The sequence below is a fragment of the Aegilops tauschii genome, chromosome 3 (assembly GCF_002575655.3).
Source record: "Aegilops tauschii subsp. strangulata cultivar AL8/78 chromosome 3, Aet v6.0, whole genome shotgun sequence".
Taxonomy (NCBI): Eukaryota; Viridiplantae; Streptophyta; class Magnoliopsida; order Poales; family Poaceae; genus Aegilops; species Aegilops tauschii.
In genome coordinates, this window is record NC_053037.3 from 531,309,823 (window position 1) to 531,334,722 (window position 24,900).

Sequence of the window (24,900 nt, forward strand, 5' to 3'; positions counted from 1 at the left end):
TCATCTTATCTTAAATAGTCTCCATTTTTCGTATATTATCACATCTATATTTACTCTTAACAAAATGTAGAATAAAGGCAATGCTTTTGAAGAAGATTATGTGGTAAACTTCTTGAATTGCCCCCCCCCCATCAGCATGGACAAGGCCTTTATAGAGCCTGTCTTCACCAAGAATGTAAGTTTGTCCATCTCAAGCCTTCAAACCTTGTTGTATATATTTGGTTAGGCATGACTGCAACAACTGTTTATTTTTGGTGTTTGCATCAAATTGCTTGTTTAAAGTTTATTATGTAGTTCATAAACAAAAGTTTGTCCTTTCTCAATTTAAGTTTTCAGTTGTACAACCAAGTTCCTTCTTCATACCATGTAAATTAAACTATACAGAGCAAGTGATCTTCTTTTGCACTGCATGTATGCTTTTGTTCTTCATCCGTAATCCAGTGGTGTGGTGAACCTACCCACTACAGCACAATGTCATATTCTGCAATGTCTTAACTATGAACAATGTCATATCATTCTACTATTATTTAAACCGTCTCTTTATTTGCCAATCTGAAATGGCATAAATTGACAGCACACTAACCATTGATACTTATGAGTTCTTCATCTGTAATCGAGTGGTGTCGTGAAGCTGCGAACTCCTTCACAATGTCATTTCCTGCCATGTCTTGACCTAAACAATACCATATTGTGTTAATGCAATTTTAAACTGTGTCACTTTATTCGTCAGTAAGAAATGTGATGAATTGTCAGCACTGATACTTTTATGTGCAAAACCTATCATCTGTCTGCTTGTTTATCTTTCAGAGTGAGGAAGATATAAGTGTTGAACAAGCGCAGTCTCATCATCTTGCTCAGCTGCTTGCGCTGCAGCTCCCCAGCATGGCTAACCTTTCTTGTACTCTATTGAAGTGCTGTCGGTTTTGTATATTATTTCGTCGGCGTGTTTATTTGCACTGGTGGCGATCTTTGATGCCCAGTGTATGTAATCTGCTGTCTGCTTGTGCTTTATTATCATAGTGGCGAACTTTGATGCCCAGTGGATGTAATATGCCGTAATTTCTTTATTGTATAGTCTAGGTTTTTTCTTATTCACGATGTTGCAGTTATTTTACTGTATATATATCCTGTCTTCGCAGTAAACTGGCCAAACCGTAAAACTACGGTACATAATCGGGCCGTCATGCAATCACGATGTAGGTTGGGCCTGAAACATGCCGAACAGCTCACGGGCCGGCAGCAGCCCGAAATGAACCCCGGCCCATGATTGTGCGAATCAAATCACGGGCTTTTAACAGGCCAAAATTGTCTCGGTCCTTGTTTGGCCCAATCAGATATCGGCTGCGAGCAGGCCGGATACAAACCGGGCCGTAGTTAGGCCCAACTATATGCCGGGCTTTTAACAGGCCGAAATTAATATAGGGGATGTTAAACGGGCCCTTAACAGGCCAAAACTAATATCAGGCCGAATTACTAAGTGGGCCTTGAGCAAGTGGGCCCAAAAGCACAGTGTCCAGTTGACGGGCCGAATCTGATATGGGCCATAATTGAGCCCAAAGCCTCTTAAAGGGCCGGACCTGATCTGGGCCGTAATTTGGCCCAGAACATGGTAGGCTTTTAACGGGCCGGATCTCATATGGGCCACTATTAGGCCCGGAGCGTGGCAGGCCATTAATGGACCGGATCAAATATGGGCCGGCATTTGGCCCAAAACATGGCAGCCAGTTAATGGGCCGGCCTACTAGGGTCCTCAAAATCTTTTGGGCCTACAGCTGGGCCGGCCCATTAATGTCGGCGAAATCTCATGGGCCTTTAGCTGGGCCGGCCCATTATGATCCGCAAGAATCTTGTGGGCCTTTACCTGGGCCGGCCCATTATGGCACACAAAAATCTTGTGGGCCTTTACCTGGGCCGGCCCATTATGGCCCGCCAAATCTTGTGGGCCTTTAGCTGGGCCAACCCATTATGGTCCGCAAAATCTCATGGGCCTTTAGCTGGACTGGCCCATTATGGTCCGCAAAATCTTGTGGGCCTTCAGTTGGGCCGGCCCATTTAAACTTGATGGGCCGGTCCACATGTCAACATATCATGGGCGCGTCTCGCCCATTGGATGAGTGACACCTGTGCTAACACGGACCTGACACGTGTCTCCTCCAGCCAATGATGATTTTACACGTGGAAAATCCCCATTGGTCGGGGCTGTTAACGGGTTATCGGATCCAAAACCCGACCCGGTAGCTTAACAGCGCTTCGTTACGGTGGATGCCACGTGTCGGTCACCCTTGACGAAAGCACTTCTGTGACGCGCGATTTATCGTCATGGAAGTGGACACTTCCATGATGATAATTTTGGTAATGTCATGGAACACTTCTACGACAGCACATGTATGACTATCTTGATTCTGTCATAAATTTGTCATGGATGTACATGCATGACAACAAATACGACCTACTGTGACAAACACGTATCATCACGGAAGTGTATTTTTTTGTAGTGAAGCCCGGAGTCAAACTTGGTTCCCCCTATCATTGGAAAGCTGGACTCACCCCCGGATGCTAGCTCCGAACTCTCGAGGTCCACGCCAAGTGAGCATGGCCAGGAGGCTTTTGCCCTGCCTACCTCCGCAGACTCTCGCTTCCCCGTCCAAACCTCGCTCTTAAACGAGGCTCTGGACTTAATGCGATCCCTCGCTATTACGAAGGAATCACCTCCGAACTACGCCCAACCCGGATTAGGGGCTGAAAGCGGCGAATTTTACGTCCCACCCACCACCCACTTCATAGCCACTAACGAAGACTTAACCGACATGCTGGATTACGCTTCCGAAGACATCGACGGCATGAACGACGATGCCGGAGACAAACAAGTCCAAGACCCGCCGTTTACCGGACATTGGACGGCCACCTCCACATACGACGTGTATATGGTGGATACACCCAAAGAGGATGAAGGTGAAGGCAGGAAGGATCCGATTGAGGACAAGCCTGCTGAGGCACCACCAATGAGCGATGTCAGTGACGCCGCTCAAAATTGCGTCGCGAAAAAGACAGCAATACCGGCACCGGAGACAATAACACTCCGGAGAACGCCGAAGACACTCAAGCCCCCATCGAGCCCACATCCGCACAGGATGATTGGGAGGAGGGGCAAGTTAACCCCGATGATCCGGTCGGAAACAAGGACTCGGAGGATAGTAACTATCTACCGATCTTTGAGGATGATGTGAGCCTCGGCGACGAAGACTTCATCGTGCCAGAGGAACCCCTCGAGAAAGAGCACTTTAAGCGCCAGCTAATCGCAACAGCGAGAAGCCTAAAAAAGAAGTAGCAGCAGCTTCATGCCGAACAGGATACACTCAATGGCAGATGGGCTAAAGTCCTGGCAGCTGAAGAATACGGCCTCGAACGCCCAACAAAGAGCAACTCGAAGCGCAAGCTACTACCACAATTTGACTACGAGGCCCTTGAGCCAATACCACCAAAGTATAAACCTACTCACGAACCTGACCGACCACCATGTGGACGGGATAGAGCGGCTACTTACGCCGAACACCAGCCTACACCACCCCGCCGTCGAGGCAAGGAGGTAGCGGCTCCGGGCCACACCTACGACTTACGAAGGACCTGGACAATAGAGCCGTTTAGACTAGATCAATCTATGGATCAAGGGGGCGTGCTCCAATGCGAGAGGACGACCATCAGGCCCGCCGCAACAAGCATAATCTCACCCGGGCTGAAAAGTGAACACGGATGCCGTCTGAACTCCATCGTCACGTCGCCCGATACAGAGGCGCCGCACACCCCTTATGCTTCACCGAGGAGGTAATGGAGCACCAGTTCCCAAAAGGGTTTAAGCCCGTGAACATTGAATCATACAATGGGACGACAGATCCCAGAGTATGGATTGAAGATTTTCTTCTCCATATCCACATGGCTCGCGGTGACAATCTCCACGCCATCAAGTACCTCCCACTAAAACTAAAGGGACCAGCGCGGCACTGGCTAAACAGCCTCCCAAAGAACTCCATTGGTAGCTGGGAAGATTTGGAGGACGCCTTTCAAGACAACTTCTAAGGTACCTATGTCCGGCCTCCGGACGCCGATGACCGAAGTCATATAGTCCAGCAACCCGGAGAGTCAGCCCGCAAACTCTGGACTAGGTTCTTAATTAAAAAGAACCAAATCGTTGATTGTCCGAACGCTGAAGCCCTCGCGGCCTTTAAACATAGCATCCGCGACGAATGGCTAGCCCGACACCTTGGCCAAGAAAAGCCGAAGTCCATGGCAGCCCTTACCGCACTCATGACTAGCTTTTGCGCGGGGAATACAACTGGTTAGCTCGTAGAAGCAACAGTACTAGCGACCCTGGCACCTTCGAAGCCAGATATGGCAACGGCAGGCCACGACATAACAAACACAAGCATCGAAGCAACAATGAAGATACAGAAGACACGGCGGTCAACGCCGGATTCAGTGGCTCTAAATCCAGTCTGCGGAAGAAGCCATTCAAAGGAAACAAGGATGGCCATCCAGTTTGGACAGAATACTCGATCGGCCTTGCCAGATTCATGGCACCCCTGACAAGCCTGCTAATCATTCCAATAGAAATTGTTGGGTCTTCAAACAGGCCGGTAAGTTAAATACCGAACATAAGGGGAAACGGCCGCCAAGCGAGGACGATGAAGAGCCTCGCCCACCGAATACAAGAGGAAAAAAGAAATTTCCCCCTGAGGTGAAAACAGTAAACATGATATATGCCACACATATCCCCAAGAGGGAATGCAAGCGCGCACGAAGGGACGTCTATGCCATAGAGCCAGTCGCCCCAAAATTCAACCCGTGGTCAGCTTGTCCGATCACCTTTGATCGCATGGACCACCTGACCAGTATCCATCATGGAGGTTCGATAGCTTTGGTCCTTGATCCAATCATCGACGGGTTCCATCTCACCCAAGTCCTCATTGACGGCGGCAGCAGTCTTAACCTGCTTTATCAGGACACTCTCCGTAAAATGGGTATCGATCCGTCAAGGATCAAGCCTACTAAAACTACCTTTAAAGGAGTAATACCCGGCGTGGAGGCCTACTGCACAGGCTCAATAACGCTGGAAGTAGTCTTCGGTTCACCGGAAAACTTCCAAAGCGAAGACTTGATCTTTGACATCGTCCCCTTCCGCAGTGGTTATCACACACTGCTCGGACGAACCGCGTTCGCTCGCTTCAATGCGGTCCCGCATTATGCTTACTTAAAGCTCAAAATGCGTTGACCCCACGGCGTCATCACAGTTAATGGAAACATGGAGCGCTCCCTCCGTACCGAGGAGCACACCGCGGCCCTCGCAGCCGAGGTACAAAGCGGCCTTATCAAGCCGCACACTTCATCGGCCCTTAAGCCCTCGGACAATGTTAAACGAGTCCGGTCCACACTGCAGAACATAAACTCAGTTTATCCAGAGCTGGACTAAAAATTGAGCCTCCGTAAAAACCCCCCATTTAATAGTGGCATACGTACCGCGCGTACATAACTATGCACTAAAAATACCTTGGGCAAGGACGGATGCACACTAAGGACAAAGTCCACAATACGGCTCGGCCCTATGCGGACCTTGATCTTCTTCCTTCTTCTTTTCTCTCTTATTTCAGGTTCTTTAAAACCTAAATCACTTTTCGGTGGTACAAGGACCCTTTCCTAGGCCCCTTTTATATAAACCATCGTTGATCCTCTCAAACGACCCTACACCAAGGTGAACAGCGGTGCAGACGTGCGGCAGGGTGTCCAAAGGATCTTCAAGAACACCTTTTCTTCTTTTTTTAGGACCTGTATACATGTTTCCCTTGTTCATAAATTCTTGGCATGTAAAATAGCCTTGATGCTTATGGCATTCTCTGTAAGAGCATGTTTTGATGTATCAACAAATGATAATGGAAACAATTTCGTCCAACCCTATTCGGTATTGGCTTATTTCATAATCTGTATTCCCTCTTCACATCAGGTTGGCATATACACCTCGGCATGATTTAAATTGCCAGGGGCTCCATTCGGCCACATATTTTTTTTCAAAAAAAGTCCAAACACTTTTACCGTATACTTTGGCATCCCGAATACTGTATTATATGCATCGGCTCCGAATCATATCTTTGGTCAATAGTTGGGTTGCCCGGCTCCTGTGGTTTCCACCTTACGTTCCGCTTGTTTGGCTAAGGTAGTAAAGGGAGAACTACTACGATTGTGTTCTGGTTCGTCCGGTCAAACACCTCAGTAGAGAAAGCCGAAAACTGACTATCATGATACAACGAGAGTTGGTTAGTGGATCGGCGACTTACTAAATCTTTTGCGATTTTTTCTGTATTGTACGAAGGACTGGTCTCCACCCAGTAATGTGCCTCAGGCATCCAAGTTCGGATAGCCGCACACGCACCAGGGGCTAGCTCATAGTCCTATTGTTAAACTCCTATGGCTAAGTGAGAGTGATAATGCCGCATAGTCTGATTGCCTGGTTCGCTGCAAAGACACCTCATTTACATACCAAGATGATTGGGTCAAGTGTGGTCATGTGCTTTTCCGAACACCCACGTAGTATCTACGTGGGGGCTGAAGCCGACGACTGGTAAACTTTCAGATATAAAAACGGCCGCATAGGAGGAAAATAATTTTAGATAAAGGCACAAATATATTACAAAGCCTTAGTTCATAAATGAATGTCTGGACAGCTTGGATACATTTACTCAAACATGATATCCTTCGAGCATTGGCCCTCTACTATCCGGGCACCCTCCAAGACATCGTCAAAATACCGCTCCGGCTTGTGGTGGTCCTTGCCTTCGGGCGGGCCCTCGGTCGCCACGACGGTGGCCTTCATCTTTGCCCATTGCATCTTGACGCGGGCGAAGGCCATCCGTGCACTTTCGATGCACGCCGAGCGCTTGACCGCTTCAATTCGGGGCATCGCGTCAACGAGTCGCTTCACCAGGCGGAAGTAACTACTAGGAAAGGGTTCAGTTGCCCAGGACGTCCTTCATGGACAAACCAAACATCCTATGCAGCTCCGCTAGCTGCATCATCTGGTTTTTCCATAGCGCTGGACGCTCCGGCGCCAGGTACTGTGACTAGAAGAGCTTCTCCGTCGTGTTCCCCTCTTGGGCCCGGAAATACTGTGCGGCGTTGGCAGCACTCTTCAGAAGATCCGCAAAGGCATCTGGAGAACTCCATAGTCGAGTGAGCAAGGCATACTTCTGACCGCCGAATTTATTCTGCAAAAGAAAGGGCTTAGCAGCCGCTATCTGTTCGGCCTGCTATATCCTCGTGAGCCGGTCGGGACTCGGTCCGCGCCACCTTGGCCCCCTAGAAAACCTTGGTAAGGTCGGCCGCCTGGGCCTTATTCTTCCCTTCGAAGGCCTCGCACTTGCCGGCGGCATCCTTGAGCTCTTGCTCCACTTCGGTCACCCGCTCCTTGTATCACGGCGGGCAACCTGCTCGGCCATTAAATCTGCGGCCGCTTGGCTCACCGGTGCCTGCTCCTTGGCTTGGGCAAGGGTGTCCTTCAGGGTCTCGACCTCGGCCGCACTACCTGCAAAATGATCAGGGCAACACAGGAGATTAGACTCCGCATTGGCATATTTACTTCAGGTGTGTAAACAATTTTTCAAAACATACCCTGCGCCTCATCAAACCGTTTGTTGATGCGGACGAGATCCTCATCGGCCAGCTCCAGCTTCCGCTTGAGTTCGGATACTTCGGTCGCTGCTAACAGTGAAGCATGTTTATCAAAATAGACAAGTATGTTATCTCCTGCGAATATTACTTGATCCTCTGTTCGGCCTTTTTTTCAAAAGTCGAAGAGAGTCTCAGGGGCTATATCTCTACACAGGCATATTTTTTGCATATGCAAAGCGGCTAAGAGTATTTCATTGCATACCTCAAAGCCTGTTAATAGGCCGGTGAAGGCTTCGTTCAGCCCGCTTTTGGCAGACTGAACCTTCTCAACCACCGTACCCATCAGGGTACGGTGGTTCTCCATGACGGAAGCACGTCGAAGTGCTTCCACCAGAGTGTCTGGCGCCTCCGGATTGATGGAGGTCACCGGTGGAGTCGATGCTCCCCCCTCCTTCAAAGGGGGTTGATCGCTTGATTCCGGGGCCTTGTGGGTCTCCAGAATGGTGTTCGGCTGGGGGCCGGATTGGTCTTGGCCCACGTCGTCAGTCTCCACGGGGGTTGATTTCCCCATGTTCTCGGCAGCCGAGGCGCTACCCTCTGGCGCTGTCTTGGCGGCCTCTCGCGCCTCTTCGGGGCCCGGAGAGGCCCTTTGGGACAACACTTCGGTGTCGTCCGTGGCGGTTGGCGGAGAGGCTCGCGGAGGCATCTTGCTCTCCACCATCCCCAGCTCTGGCGAGTTCCCCGAAGATGATGATAGTTGGGGGAGATCGCGGGCCGGACTGAAAGCACACAATACAATGTGTTAGACTACAATCATAAAGACATGATACATGTGATGGATCCTCGGATACTTACGTTGCGGCCAGGGGCTTCGACCTGGGGCACCACTCGGGGATGGCTTCGGCATCCGAATCCGAGCCGTCCGAGAGGGATATCTTCTCCCTCTTGGACGCCTCCGCCTCTGCGTCTACGGAGGCCGCCCATTTTCTTCTTCCTCCTCTTAAGGGGAGAATTGCTCTCTTCCTCCTCCTCCTCTTCGTCTTCATCTCCCTCATGGGAGGAGGGAGCTTCGGTATCTCAGGACACAGCGTCCGAAGTACCTTTACGACGGAGGCCACCTTTGGCCTCCTTGCCCTTCTTCTTGGCCTTCTTCTCTGGCGTCTGGTACGGCGCCGGGACCAGCATCCTCGTTAGCACAGGATCAGCTGGGTTTTCGGGCAGCGGAGCTGGGCACTTAATCCGCTCTACCTTCTTTGTCCATCCCTGATTAAAGGATGGGAGTCTCAGCATACCCCTTTGATTTGTGAACTAATTTATGTTCGAAAACTAAAACCGTCGGCGTCCTCGGAACGGGGATCCCCAGACTTGCCTGCCTGCGGCCCATGTCGTGGCTCCACCAGCGGCCCTGTACGACCCATCTTCATCAGCCAACACTCAAGACCCTTGCATGGGCCAAGCCTCGCGAGGCGGACGATGCAAGACCTCCTCGGGGGTGGCTTCACCAGGCTGGCCCGCGAGGGGCGGAGAGATCAAGGCGAGGGGCACCTCGTGAGGTTTCTGTGACGCAAGCCATGACGACCGAGGCCACGCGGGCGCCAACGCGCACAGTGTCCTCATTTCCTCTTTGGTGCTAAAGAGGCAGGCGCAAGCGAGGATTCCAGAGGCATCAGGCAAAGTTTTCCATAGCGGTGCAACAAGACCAAGACCAGCAGGAGGGCAGGACGGAGGTCACCATGGAGCCCAGGACGGCGTCACCACCAGAGCATTTGGCAGGTGTCGGGGATATACCCCGCGGTATAACCTGCCAGATGATAACCGGGCATATGTTAAGCCAGATGTTAACCCGGCAGATGTTAAGTCAGATCATAACCCGACAGATGATAACCCGGCAGATGTTAACCCAGCAGATGTTAAGTCAGATCATAACCCGGCAGATGATAAGTTACCAGATGATGTTTCCCGGGGCCCAAAGCTGTCTAAATCCTTGTCTTGTGTTGCCTCTCTCAATTCTGCTTAACCCCTCTCAAGCTACCACATAGATGTGTTGGCCTCACGACTAAGTCCTCACACTAGGACATCTGCCGTGACAATTCCACGACAGTTGGCTTAAAAAGAAGGATTCCGGTTTAAAATCTGGCTCAAGGGAAAGCTGTCTTCCACAAACCTTTGAAGCTCTCAATATCCGGTTTAAGAATTTCTGGTTCAAAAGAATAATCTCTCGCACGTTCGAGTTCTCTGGAAAAATTAAGGGGACCAAAGAGAGTCTGTTGCAAAAGCACAGCTCAAACATAGGTGCCCCTTGAGCACAGCTCACAGTATCACTTGGGTTCTTGGTCGTATTCGAGCCATGGCTACAATGATCGGCATAAGGCCACCAGGGGATCACTTGGGGCTTGGTCGTATTCGAACCATGGCTACACCTCTTGATCGGCATAAGGCCACCAGGGAAATCACATGGGGGCTTGGTCGTATTCGAACCATGGCTACACCTCTTGATCGGCATAAGGCCAGCAGGGAAATCACTTGGGGGCTTGGTCATATTCGAACCATAGCAACACCTCTTGATCGGCATAAGGCCACCAGGGGAATCACTTGGGGGCTTGGTCGTATTCCAACCATGGCTACACCTCTTGATCGGCATAAGGCCACCAGGGAAATCACTTGGGGGCTTGGTCGTATTCGAACCATGGCTACACCTCTTGATTGGCATAAGGCCACCCGGGATATCACTTGGGGGCTTTGGTCGTATCCGAACCATAGCTTAAACCCTCTTGATCGGTGCAACACCACAATTATGAATACTTAAATCCTCTTGATTTTTTAAGTTTATTTAATGCGGCTTATCATGCTTTATGCTTATAATGCACCGGTGTTTATTAAACCAGCCTGGCTTTCGACTATAAGTCGCCAATATGAGATAAGATAATATCCGGTGTTTATTAACCCGGCCTGGCTTTCGACTATAAGTCGCCAGTATATATTTGGATTGCGCCATTGGAATCATGTGCTTATAAATCATTGGGTAGATCATTCAAATCTTTAAATAGCCAAACATGGCTAGATTTTTATTAGGGTTATCAATAACCAATATTATGATTAAGGTTTTCAAAGTCGCTTCAGCGCAATGGCTATTATTTTATCAAAGAATATGATTTATTCTACAATGGAGGGAATAGTCCCGAGTCATTGCAGGCTTACGACACAGCACTTGGGGGCTACATTATTCAAATTGAGATTACATCAAATGTGCAAGTCCCATCTCACTGCCAGCATGCACCATGGCACTTGGGGGCTAATGCAAAGTCATTTTTACTGGCCTTATTGAAGACCCGACTCATCACATCATAATGAGTCGGCCCTTGGGGGCTACAAATTGCTCCTGTCAACAATTCAAGGTACTCAAGTCTTAATCCATTATGTTGAAGGATCCACTGCTCAGTTGGTAAAGCACAAAGCTCTCAACCTTGTGGACGTGGGTTCAAGCCCCATGATGGGGGTTACATCATATGATGTTTTTCTCAATAAAGCATATATAAAGTCCCAGCTCAATATTATCTTACTGAGCCGACCCTTGGGAGCTACATGTTGCTGTTCAAAGTCTACATGATCATATCTATAAAGTCCCTGCTCATTATTGCATAATGACCCGGCCCTTGGGGGCTATACTGGTTGAAGTTTTTATGAGCATAAGGCAATTACAAGTCCCAGGTTGCTGCAAGCATGACAACCTGGCACTTGGGGGCTACATATGTGGAATATTCAGTTTTGACGGATGACTGAGATGAACAACCTGGATTTCTTCAAGACTGCAACATTTATATTGAAGCAAGGCTTAAGCTGTTACTAGGCTCCCTTCTTAAGACTTGGGGGCTACAAGTGATATACATATAAGGGAGGTACGCTTTCAAAGCTGATGTTAACAAATAATTATACTCCGGTGCCATCAATATTTATAAACCGGCAAGTTTTACATCTTTAAGCCGGCTGAAAATCAGATGAGTATTTCAAGACTAAAATTTTTCGTTAAGCATTGGGAGCTGAATCAAATGAATTATCCTTCATAGTATTTCTCTATGAGAAACCAATGTCAGGAAACTGACTATGAAGCTGGCCTATTGACCCGGATTTTCTAGAAGAAGGAAATGACAAGGAGTTAAGGATGATCAGCTATCAGCTTACAAAAGTTCTTAAACCGGAGCATAATCTGTCAAAGTTATTCTTGTGTTGTCTACATGATCAGTTTAACATGGACAAATCCAAATTAAATTGGGGGCTAATGTCAGGGATATACCCCGCGGTATAACTCGACAGATGATAACCCGGCAGATGTTAAGTCAGATGTTAACCCGGCAGATGTTATGTCAGATCATAACCAGGCAGATGATAACCCGGCAGATGTTAACCCGGCAGATGATAACCCGGCAGATGTTAAGTCTGATGATAACCCGACAGATATTAAGTCAGATCATAACCCGGCAGACAGAGTCGCCTGGGGTTAACAAGCCCGAGACGTTAAGAAGCCCAAGATGTTAAGAAGCCCATGAAGAGAAGTCAAAATAGTTTAAGTCTTAATCAAGTTGGACTCTACATGTAACCCGCCCCTTCAACTTATATAAGGAGGGGCAGGGAACCTCAAGAGGGGAGAGAGATGATCTTAGGGCTAGACATAACTAGGAGAGCCGGTTTACGGCAACTCCCTCGTGATGATAATGAGACCTAGCCCAAACAGCATGTAGGGTTGTTACCGAATGATGTTTCCCGGGGCCCGAAGCTGTCTAAATCCTTGTCTTGTTTTGCGTCTCTCGATTCCGCTCAACCCCTCTCAAGCTACCACATAGATGCGTTGGCCTCACGACTAAGTCCTCACACTAGGACATCTGCCGTGACAATTTCACGACAGCAGGCGAAGACTACCTTTAGTCAGGATAACTTGTACTGGTTGTCCCACTTCGAATCTGGCCGTTGTTGGATCCCTTCCCACATAAACATTTGGGGAGAGGACTAGGGCCTTTATAAATAGGACTAGCCACCACAGTAGGAAGGGGACGGATCAAGGACCATTGAGATCATCCTCATCCACACAGGCACACCAAGCACAAGAGCACCTCTCCTCAGGATGTTGTTCTTCCCTTGTAACTGTTCATCCTCAGCCCAAGAGGCAATCCACCAAACCACACTAGAGTAGGGTATTACACCACATTGGTGGCCTGAACCAGTATAAATTTTGTGTCTCTTGTTCTATGAGTTCGACGCGCTGAGCTTTGAGATCGCGGTGAGGGCGTGAGCTAGGGGGAGGAGAGATCTTCATGCGCACCCCAGAGTTTGAACCTCAACGGTTTTGCCGGAACCCGAAATCAGACATTTGGTATGCTAGGTAGGGGTGCACTGAAGCTTTCCTTTCGTCGATCCATGCTCCGCCGCCTCCGCGCCTTGTCCCCATGGCCGGCGTTGCTCCCCAGGCTGGGATGGCGGGCGCCCACGACAGCGCCAGGGGGCTCAGGGCCATTACTCCCACCTTGCGACAGGTACGATGGCCGCCCAAGTTCAAGCCAGAGATGCCGCCGCGTTATGATGACGCGGCGGACCTGTCAGCCTTCCTGCTAGCGTATGAAGAGGCCGTCCTGAAGGCTGGGGGCGACGACAAGGCCATGGCCAACTGGCTTCCCATGGCCCTCGCTGGTGCTCCGCGCAACTGGCTGCTCGCCCTCTCAGGATCCTCGGTGGCATCTTGGGAGGAGTTGCGCGGCCTCTTCGCCGCGCGCTTCGCAGCACCGGCGCCCCTCGCCGTCGCTGCCCACCTCGACGGCTCGCAAGCGCCGCCCTCGGACCGTCACACCAAGTCGTTCTTTCGCCAGATTGGCGCCGTTTCCGTGCGGCAGGGAGCTTCCCCGGGTTGGGCGGCGCCCAATTCCGACCTGACCTTCGACTCGGGGGATCACCCTGTTACCACCGTCGGCTCGGGCGTGCTCCCAATGCTTTGCACGCCCACCATCTGCAGCGTAGCTGTCACCAAGACCCTCATCAACGGCGGCGCCGGCCTCAACGTGCTCTATGTGGAAGCTTTTAGCCTTCTTCATGTACCGCTCAAGTGGCTCCGCCCCAGCAAGCTCTTCTCCGGGGTCGGCAGCGGCTCCACCAGCCCCCTCGGGCAGATCCGTCTTCCCGTGACCTTCGGCACCCGCAACAACTATCGAACCGAGCTGATCGACTTCGACGTCGCCCGCATTGGCCTCCCACACAACGCCATCCTCAGGTACCCAGCTCTGGCTCAGTTTATGGTGGCTACCCATCCGGCCTATAACCTCATGAAGATGCCCGGGAGCAAAGACGTCCTCACCGTAGTTGGAGATACCAAGGAGGCTCTTGTGGCGCTGAAGCATGCCCTCAAAACCGCCGCGGCAGCACGACCAGCCAACGAGGCCACTCCTGGAGTTAAGGAGGCCACACCAGCAAGGAAGAAGCAGTTGTTCACTCAAAATCGGGCAGAAACCAAGCAGGTGTCGGTCAAGGAAGATGGTTCCTCTGGAGCCACCTTCACCATAGGTGCCAACCTCAACCCGGATCAAGAGGAGGCGTTGGTGAGGTTCCTTCGTGCAAACAAGGATATATTCGCCTGGGAACCCAAGCAGCTAGTGGGGGTCCCAAGAGGGCTGATCGAGCATCACTTGAGGGTGTGCCCCAATGTGCACCCTGTGAAGCAGAAGGCACGGCGACAGTCCACAGAAAAGCAATCCTTCATCGTCCAGGAAACCTGCAAGCTGGAGGCAGCAGGTGTCATCCGCGAGGTTCGGTACCCTGAGTGGCTGGCTAACCCCGTCGTTGTACCAAAGAAAGGCGGGAAGGAGCGCAGGTGTGTCGACTTCGCCAACCTCAACAAGGCCTGCCCCCAAGACCTGTTTCCGCTTCCGCGCATCGTTGTTGACTCCACCGCTGAGTGCGACCTACTATGCTTCCTGGATGCGTTTTTAGGCTATCACCAGATCAACATGGCAGTAGAGGATGTGGAGAAGACGGCCTTCCTGACCCCATGTGGGGTGTACTGCTACACTTGCATGCCGTTCAGGCCGCGCAACGCCGGCGCGACCTTCCAACGACTGATGCACATTGCCATGGGTCAGCAGCTCGGGAGGAATACAGAAGCTTACGTCGACGAGATTGTGGTAAAGTCTCGGGACGCAAGAACTTTGATTCAGGACCTGGACGAAACCTTTGCAAGCCTGCGCTAGGTGGACTTGTGGCTCAACCCATAGAAGTGCCTGTTTGGTGTCCCCTCCGGCAAGCTGCTGGGCTTCCTCGTGTCCCACAGGGGGATTGAGGCTAACCCGGAGAAGGTCAAGGCGATAGAAGACATCAGCCCGCCACAAACTCTCAAGGAGATGCAGAAGCTTGCCGGCTGCGTGACCTCGCTAGGGCGCTTCATCTCCAAGCTGGAAGAGCGCGTCCTACCATTCTTCAAGCTGGTGAAGAAGAAGGGCGCGTTCGAGTGGACCCCGGAGGCTGACCAAGTGTTTCAAGACCTCAATAGATACCTGACCAGCCCTCCGGTGATGGTGGCGCCCTGCCCTCTCGAGCCCCTGGTGCTTTACCTCGCCGCCACTCCATACTCCGCCAGCGCAGCTCTAGTGGCGGTTCGGGAAGAGCGCCAGGCCAAGGATACGCCGCGCCGTGCCGGGGTGATACAAGACCCGGAGGGCACCGCAAGGGCTACATCAACGCCAATGGATGACCAGGCCCAGCAAGACGGCGTCCTTGGGCCTGCAAAGGCCCCAATGAGAGACCAGGCTCTGGGGGCTCCATCACATCAGGAGGCGTCTCAACCTCCGACAGACATAGGCCCCATGGACGCGCCCGCCCTCGTCAAGCACCCAGTGTATTTCGTCAGCACGGTACTGCGGGATGCAAGGGCACGGTACCCCATGCCTCAGAAGCTCTTGCTCGTGCTCTTGTGGCCTCACGTAAACTTCGGCACTACTTCCAAGGTCACCCAATCAAGGTCGTCTCGGCCTACCCGCTGGAGAGGGTACTCAGGAGCCCCAACGCTACCGAAAGAGTCGCCGAATGGAACATCGAGTTGCAGGCATTCCAGCTGGAGTTCAGCACAACCAGGGTCATCAAGGGAGCCGCACTGGCCGACTTCGTGGCAGAATGGGCGGACGCCCCGGGGCTTGAAGCAGGCGAGGATCGATCCCTTTCGCCGAGAAGTGAAGCGCCAGATGGCTGGGTTATGTATTTTGATGGTGCGTTCGCACGCCAGGGCACGGGGGCTCGAGCAGTGCTCATCTCGCCCACTCAGGACAAGCTCTACTATGCCGTGCAGCTCTGCTTCCAGCAGGGCGAGAAGGTCTCCAACAACATCACGGAGTACGAAGGCCTCATAGCTGGCCTTAAGGCGGCGGCTGCCCTGGGGGTGAAGCGCCTCACCATCAGGGGCGACTCGCAGCTTCTCGTCAACTTCTCCAACAAGGTATACGAGCCAAGGGACGAGCACATGGAGGCATACCTCGCGGAGGTACGCAAAATGGAAAAGCAGTTCCTGGGTCTAGAATTGCAGCACGTGCGCGGTGGCACCAACAAGGAGGCCGACGACATCGCCAAAAGAGCATCCAAGCAACAATCCCAAGAGCCAGGCGTCTTTCAGGAGCGGCTCTTAAGCCGTCGGCAGCACCTCCACCTTCGATACCAGCGCCGCCTCGGGAGGAGCTCCCACAACCACCTGCCTCGGGAGCCCTGGCCTGCGGCCCGACCTCGGGAGCGCACCTACTCCTGGCGCTCGAGCCTCAGGAGGGGTGCTGGACCAAGGAGTTCAAGGAATACCTGACGCAAGGGACGCTGATGGAGAAGGAGGAGGACGTGGAGCGCGTGGCGCGACATGCCATGGCGTACTGCAACCAAGACGGTGAGTTGTACAGGAAGCGGCCAAATGACGTTTCCTTGCGTTGTATCTCCAGGGAACAGGGGAACGAGTTGCTAGCTGACATACACGGAGAAGACTGCAGGCACCACTCGTCGTCACGAACCCTCGTCGGCAAGGCGTTCTGCAGCGGGTTCTATTGGCCTAGGGCACTCCACGACGCGGCTGAGTTGGTGAAGTCCTGCGAAGCCTGTCAATTCCACGCCAAGCAGATCCATTAGCCAGCTCAGGGCCTCCAGACCATCCCGCTCTCGTGGCCGTTCGTGGTCTGGGGGCTGGATATCTTATGCCCGTTCCCTCGAGCGCCTGGGGGCTATCGCTACCTCTACGTCGCCATCGACAAGTTCACCAAATGGGCGAAGGTAGAGGCTGTCCGCACCATCCCGGCCGGATCTGCGGTCAAGTTCATCAAGGGTCTCGTGAGCCAGTTCGGTGTCCCTAATCGCATCATCACCGACAACGGCTCGCAGTTCACTAGCAATCTCTTCAAGACATATTGTGCTAACTTTGGAACGCAGATCTGCTATGCTTCGGTGGCGCACCCTAGGAGCAATGGTCAAGCCGAACACGCCAACGCGGAGGTCCTGAGGGGCCTCAAGACCAGGACCTTCAAGACGAAGGTCGAGGCCTGCGGCAGGGGCTGGCACGATGAGCTCCAGTCTGTGTTGTGGTCCATCCGCACCACCGCCACCAAGCCAACAGGCGAGACCCCGTTCTTCCTCGTCTATGGAGCAGAAGCGGTCCTCCCTCATGAGGTCAAGCATCGCTCCGCGTGGGTCCAGGCGTTTGATGAGGCGCAGCAGGATGCCATGCGGGGGATGGACCTCGTGTTGGGGGAGGAACATCGCCGCGAAGCCACGCAACGAGCGGCAAGATACCAGCAGGCGCTGCGGCGGAATCACTACCGCAGCGTCCGCTCCAGGACACTCGAGGTGGGTGACCTCGTCCTAAGGCGGGTGCTCTCCAGGGAAGGGCTGCATAAGCTCTCACCCATGTGGGAGGGCCTGTTTAGGGTCGCCCACGTCTCCAGGCCTGGCGCCGTGCGCCTAGAAACGCAGGATGGGGTCCCCATCCAGAACGCCTGGAACATCCAGCACCTCCGGAAGTTCTACCCATGAAGCAAGGCCCGGCGCCTGTGAAGCATGGCCCAGTGCCTGTGAAGGTCTTCGCTTGTGACACTCTCATGTAATAATGGGTGGGGCTGTACACGCCCCGGAGTCTTAGGAGTGCCGCCCTCGGGCCTCTGGGGCTCCCTCCCACATCCTAGTGGCAGCACTTAGCTCCGCGCTGGTGAGAAGACTGGACTGGGTGCCGGACGCGGCTTTTCATTTGCTTTCCGTAGTTGGCTTGCCCCTCTTCAATGGAAATTTGCTTTCTGGTGTTTCTTGTCGGCTTGGTTCCATCGCCTTTTGCCTCCGTTTCTTCCCTCGGTTCCTTGTTTTGACCCGTACTCTCCCTCACATGCCTCACGAGGGGGTTGGACAGGTGAGCTCGTGAGCATTTTTCCTGTTATTCGTGAGGCACCCTCGCTCGAGCTCGCAAGCTGCTGCACCTCTCTCAATCCATGCCCCTCGGGTACCGTGATGTGAAGCGCTGGGTCATGGCCAGCCGCGCCCGCGACCAGGGCTCGGAAGAATTAGAGTTTCCTAACAAATTTTCTGTAGTTTCTAGACGCCTCCCAAGCCAAGGAGGTCCCGCCAGGTACTGGGAAAAGCGTGCCCCGCGAGGCGGGAACTACTTTAGACACGTCAAGCTAAGTTACCTCCACACGCTTACACAAAACACGAATACTCCAACATGACACAGGAATGACAAACATAACATAGCCACTTGGAAATCATGGTTCGTTGCACGCCCTCGCAGGGCCCCATACTCGTTTCTTTTTCTTAATGCAAGAAGAAAGGAAAAGATAAAACAAAAGCGGCACGCGTCCCCGTGGTGGCCCGCGAGGATAGGCAATTGGCGCCATCCTGGATTCAGTCAGACCCCTACTCGTGCTTCACTGGGGCGCGGCGACGAGACGACCCGCTGCCGCCCTTGATGCGGGTACGGCGGTGTGGCGGCTGGTCATAGTCACCGTTGCTGGAGCTGTCGCCGGAAGAAGAGTCGCCGTAGCTGGACGAGCCGTGGCCGGCACCGAGGACAAGCCCGCCTTCACCCTCGTCGCGACCGTCGCCAATGCTGAGCACCTCGCCGCCATCGTTGTCCTCAGGGCAGCACCCGACGCGGCGACCATCTTACCCGAACACCCTCACGTAGAGGGTCGCGTTGCCGTCGTACTTGAAGTGGAGGGTGCACCGCCTGCCCGGGCCGCGCGCGCGGGCAATTGTCTGCCAGCCGCGGGCCAGGGCTGCGTTGCCCGCGACGGAGACCTCCACCGCGACCCATGAAGCCTTGCTGTAGCAGACGTCAGCCTGCAGCCAGGGACCGCCTGGACCCGTGGCCGGCAGCTCGCCGGTCAAGAAGCGAGGGAGCTGAAGCCAAGTGTCGGCCGGGTTCTCCGACCACACAACGAACTCCGGCAGCACCTTCGCCGAGTGGAAGAACGGCCGGGGAGAGGCCACGCGACCATGGCGCGCCTTCCTTCATCGACGGGGCTGCCATGACCTGGGCGACTCCCACCATGCGAAGAGGCGCCGCCGCGGCCACGAGGGGCCACAGTGGGGGTCGCGGTGTGCTTGCGGGGGCGGCCGCGCCACCTCTTGAGCGGCGGTGAGTCGGGCCCCTCCTGGCAGGCTTTCCCCTTCTCTGCGGTCGAGAACCTCTTTGCGGGCGCCATGGGTGTCGTTGCTAGCAATGAAGCAAGGGAGAAGAAGCGAGCGGAGCAGGAAGAGAAGAGCGACGGGGGCTCTGCCCCCTCCCAATTTATAGCGAGAGAAGGCCAACCGGTGATCCCCACGATCACAGGTAATGATGATTTTTCTCTGCGTACAACAGGGACTCGTCAAGTCGGGCAGTTGCCGAGGTAGCACGGGGAAGCGGAGATGCCCACGTCCCATCAATCGCCATGCATCAACCGAGGCCGCAGGCTATCGGGGCCTGTGGTGCTCCACCTTTTCCCCTTGGCTTCGCCTTGAAACTAAGCCCGAGCACGCCTTGGGCCCGGGGGCTACTGTCGGCGTCCTGGGAACGGGGGTCCCCAGACTCGCCTGCCTCCGGCCCACGGCGTGGCTCCACCAGTGGCCCTGTATGGCCCATCTTCATCAGCCAACACTCAAGGCCCTCGCGAGGGGTCAAGCCTCGTGAGGTGGACGACGCAAGACCACCTCGGGGGTGGCTTCACCAGGATGGCTCGCGAGGGGCGGAGAGATCAAGGCGAGGGGCACCTCATGAGGTTTCTGTGACGCAAGCCATGACGACCGAGGCCTGGCGGGCGCCAGCACGCACAGTGTCCTTGTTTCCTCTTTGGTGCTAAAGAGGCAAGCGCATGCGAGGAGTCCCGAGGCATCATGCAAAGGTTTCCATATCGGTTCAACAAGACCAATACCAGCAGGACGGTAGGACGAAGGTCACCATGGAGCCCAGGACGGCGTCACCACCAGAGCCTTTGGCAGGCGAAGACCACCTTTAGTCAGGATAACTTCTACTGGCTGTCCCCCTTCGAATCTAGCCATTGTTGGATCCCTTCCCTCCTAAACATTTGGGGAGAGGACCAGGGCCTCTATAAATAGGACAATACACCACAGTAGGAAGGGGATGGATCAGGGACCATTGAGATCATCCTCATCCACATAGGCACACCAAGCACAAGAGCACCTCTCCTCATGAGGTTGTTCTTCCCTTGTAACTGTTCATCCTCAGCCCAACAGGCAATCCACCACACCACACTGGAGTAGGTTATTACACCACATCGGTGGCCTGAACCAGTATAAACCTTATGTCTCTTGTTTTGTGAGTTCGACGCGATGAGCTTTGAGATCGCGGTGAGGGCGTGAGCTAGGGGGAGGAGAGATCTTCGTGCGCACCCCAGAGTTCGAACCTCAAGGGTTTTACGGGAACCCGAAATCCGACAAAAACACTTACCGGGGTAGCTGGATGAGCGCAGTCAAGGCCAATGTCGTCGGTCGTCTCCGGCCACGGCTTCTGGACCTTGAAGAATAGCTTCCAGATCTCTTGTGCGTCATGCCGAAGAATCACTGCAGGGTCCGCGGCCCTTCCGGATTGAACTCCCACATATGGAGAGACCGGCGCTGGCAGGGAAGGGTCTGGCGGAATAGCATCACCTGGATCACGTCAGTGAGGCTGCTGTTCTTTTCTATCATATTTTTGATGTGCTTCTGCAGCATCAACACATCGTCGGTCGACCCCCAGTCCAAACCCTTGTTGGTCCATGACGCGAGCCGCATTGGGGGTCCGGTTACGGACTCAAGAGTGACCACCCAGGTGGTGCTGCGAGGTTCGGTTATGTAAAACCACTCATGTTCCCATATCTTGACAGTCTCCACGAAGGCCCCTTTGGGCCAGGTGACGTTGGGGAGCTTGCTCACCATCGCGCCGCCGCAATCCACGTGTTGCCCGTCGACCACCTTCGGCTTCACATTGAACACCTTGAGCCATAGGCCGAAGTGGGGGAATGCGGAGGAGCGCCTCGCACACGATGATAAACGCCGAGATGTGGAGGAAGGAATTTCGGGCTAGATCGTGGAAATCTAGCCCATCGTAAAACATGAGGCCGCGGACAAAGGGGTGGAGTGGAAACCCTAGTCCGTGGAGGAGGTGGGGGATACATACCACCCTTTCGCCGGGCTCCGGGGTGGGGATGACCTGCTTCTTGGCAGGGATCCTGTGCGTGCCCCCCTCAAGCCTTAAAACTCACATGTTCCCAAGGGGTCGTGTGAATGGCATGGTTTGATTACCCAAACCCGTATTGATGAGAATCCCGCAATAAGGGGACACGATCTCTGCTTTGACAAGACGTGACAATGGAGGCTGCTCCTCGAAATGCTAATCGGAAGGCCAAAAAAGGGTTCAAAATAATAAAGAGGCCAGACGTAACGTTTCGCCAAAAAAGTTGTCACTGGACAGACCTTATTTTGGTGAAGTATTGTGCCCTTGTGGTTGAGGGTTGTAACTGTTATACAGAGACGGGTACAGTTCTTTTACTCGGAAGAATGCTTTGAAGTATTCGGAGGAGGAACCCGCCTTGCAAAAGCCGAAGATAATATGCTTGCCGAATACATCGCCATTGAAGACTGGTTTAGGGGCTACTGAGGGAGTCCTGGATTAAGGGGTCCTCGAGTGTCCGGGCTATGTGCCATGGGCCGGACTGGTGGGCCGTGAAGATACAAGGCAGGGGGGCCTTCCCCCGTGTCCGGATGGGACTCTCCTTTGCGTGGATGGCAAGTTTGGCGTCTGGATGTGCAGTTTCCTTTCTCTTTAAACCGACTCTTGTAAGTGCATCTAGTGCCCCTTAGTGATTTTGGTGTATTGAAGACTTATAGGTTAAGGGACTAGTGTGTTTATGAGTGTACACAGGTCTATAAGTCTATGAGGAGTTTGATATTTACAGAGAAAGTCGACCCCTAAAAATGAAGTTCTTCAACTGAAGACTTTGGATTTCTGAAGACTTTCTGAAGACTTTGAAAGTGAAGAAATTGGTGTGACCTTGAAGACTTGGTATTCATTCGAGGAACATGAAGCGTGAAGACTTTTGTTTTCGTAGTTTCATTTTCTCTTTCTTGAGTCATAGGAAACACCGTACTATTAAAGGGCGTCGAGGAAATACTAAGGAGAAATTTCCATGTGATGCTCAACTCAAAATCCTACACCTACCAATCCCTTCGAGTGAAGCCATTGGAAATCTCATACAGTTCTGTCATATTCTTCAGTGACGGAGACGAAGTTCTTCTGGTCTCTGAGGAATTTGTTCTGACTGAGGAGTTAGGAATTCGCCAGTGCGGATTGCCTACACAGTGAGGAACATGATAGCCCTGAGGAATTTGAACCTCAAATTTCCGACCATTGCTGTGCCTTGTGCCAGCTGTCCCAAAATATCTACCCACCTATCGGTCATATTATTGAAGGGCATTTATGTCTTATTATGTCGGGCTGCTCCCTAGGCTATAAATAGCCACCCCCTACAACTTATGTCTTATCATGAAGAATCTGCTTTTCAATATCATGCATGGCGTTCCCGTCAACTTCCATGACTTCTTCATGAGGACTCTAGCCACTGTCGCAATGTCACCGTTTGAGTTGAAGCCTTATGCTCCGTGGATTATGAGAATCATCAGAACAAGGTCTTCACTCAACTACAAAGCTGATACACTGAACCATTGCAGCTACTTGCCCCCGATTGAAGTCCTTCAACGGACATTTTCCTCAGCTGATGACAAGGGCAAGGCTTCTGCTGTTGTTGATGGAGGCATTCGTCCATTGGATGGTAAATTTCGCAAAGCTGCATCTTATTCCACCAATGATGACTCTGCCACTCATGACTCTGCCGCCAACGCAACCAAGCCAAATCCTCAAGGAACAGCTCCCAGGGTGATGACTGATCATGAGCTTCTCAGTCTTCACCAGAAGGTTGATCGCAATCACAAATGGGTTAAGCGTCAGTTTGGTTTAATTCTTCACAACATGACTGCTACCCATAATGAAGTGAAGAAAAACCATTACTACCTCCATGAAAGCTTCAACCTTACCTGGGCTGTTCTGTCTCACATTTATAGCGCAGAAGATCTGAAGACAATGGGTCTCAAGGAAGATTTTGAATGGTCTGCTCCTCCATCGAAGAAGTACAAGAAGGTCACGGTTCCTTCCTTGGTGGCCAGCTCCTATTCTTCATCGCGCGACACCGATGAGCATGAAGACTTGGACGACACTACGGCAGGCCCTACATCAACACACGACCCCAACGACGCTGGCGCTCCTTCATCAACTTGATATTCTTCAGGGGCGTTAGTCCTCAATTTCGATCCTTTTATTCATTCGATGACAAAGGGGGAGAAATTTGAGTTAGTCTTCAAGCGGGTCTATCTTATATGGGCATTTTTTTGTTAAGTTACAACTCTCGTTCTTCTGATGACTTTGCTGGATCGAGTTGTAAACTTAAACTCTATGGTGGCCTGATACTTTTGCTGGGTTTTTTTTTCTGAATGCTTATTCCTCATTAATGTTTATGCACGCATGCTGAATTACATCAGTCACCATATTTCATCATGCATTTCAAATTCTTCATATTATATGTCAAATGCATGTATGAATTACAAGATATAGGGGGAGATCTCCATGATTTTACTCTTCAAGTGTGCATTGCTTCAAAAGCAAATTCCTCACTATGCACATCTTCAGGGGGAGTTCTTCTATATCTTGCAATCAAATTCCTCAATATCAGTATTTACACTTCATATGTTTATCCCCGTTGAAAACTTAACCTATATTGTCATCAATCACCAAAAAGGGGGAGATTATAAGTGCAGCTAGTGCCCCTTAGTGATTTTGGTGTATTGTAAGGGACTAATGTGTTTATGAGTGTACACAGGTCTATAAGACTATGAGGAGTTTTATATTTACAGGGAAAGTCGACCCTACAAATGAAGTTCTTCAACTGAAGACTATGGATTTCTGAAGAATTTCTGAAGACTTTGAAAGTGAAGAAATTGGTGTGACCTTGAAGACTTGGTATTCATTCGAGGAACATGAAGTGTGAAGACTTTTGTTTTCGTAGTTTCATTTTCTCTTTCTTGAGTCATAGGAAACACCATACTGTTAAAGGGGGTCGAGGAAATACTAAGGAAAATTTTCCACATGATGCTCAACTCAAAATCCTACACCTACCAATCCCTGCGAGTGAAGCCATTGGAAATCTCATACAGTTCAGTCATATTCTTCAGTGACAGAGACGAAGTTCTTCTGGTCTTTGAGGAATTTGTTCTGACTGAGGAGTTACGAATTCGCCAGTGCGGATTGCCTACACAGTGAGGAACATGATAGCCCTGAGGAATTTGAACCTCAAATTTCCGACCATTGTTGTGCCTTGTGCCAGCTGTCCCAAAATATCTACCCACCTACCGGTCATATTATTGAAGAGCATTTATGTCTTATCATGTCGGGCTGCTCCCTAGACTATAAATAGCCACCCCCTACAACCACTAGCTGGTTGGCTGCTCCGAGGGAAACTGACACTTGTCATTTGCGAGCATCCCATCCTCCGAGGACTTTGAGCCAAAATCATCAAGTGAGGAGAACCCAAACCCAAACACCTACAATCCCAAAGTGATTGAGCATCACTTAAGAGATTGATCCTGCGTGGATCCGACGCTTGTTATCTTTGAAGATTGTGCTTCTTCCAGACGGTTAGGCGTCATGGTCTAGAGCATCCAAGAGGAATTGTG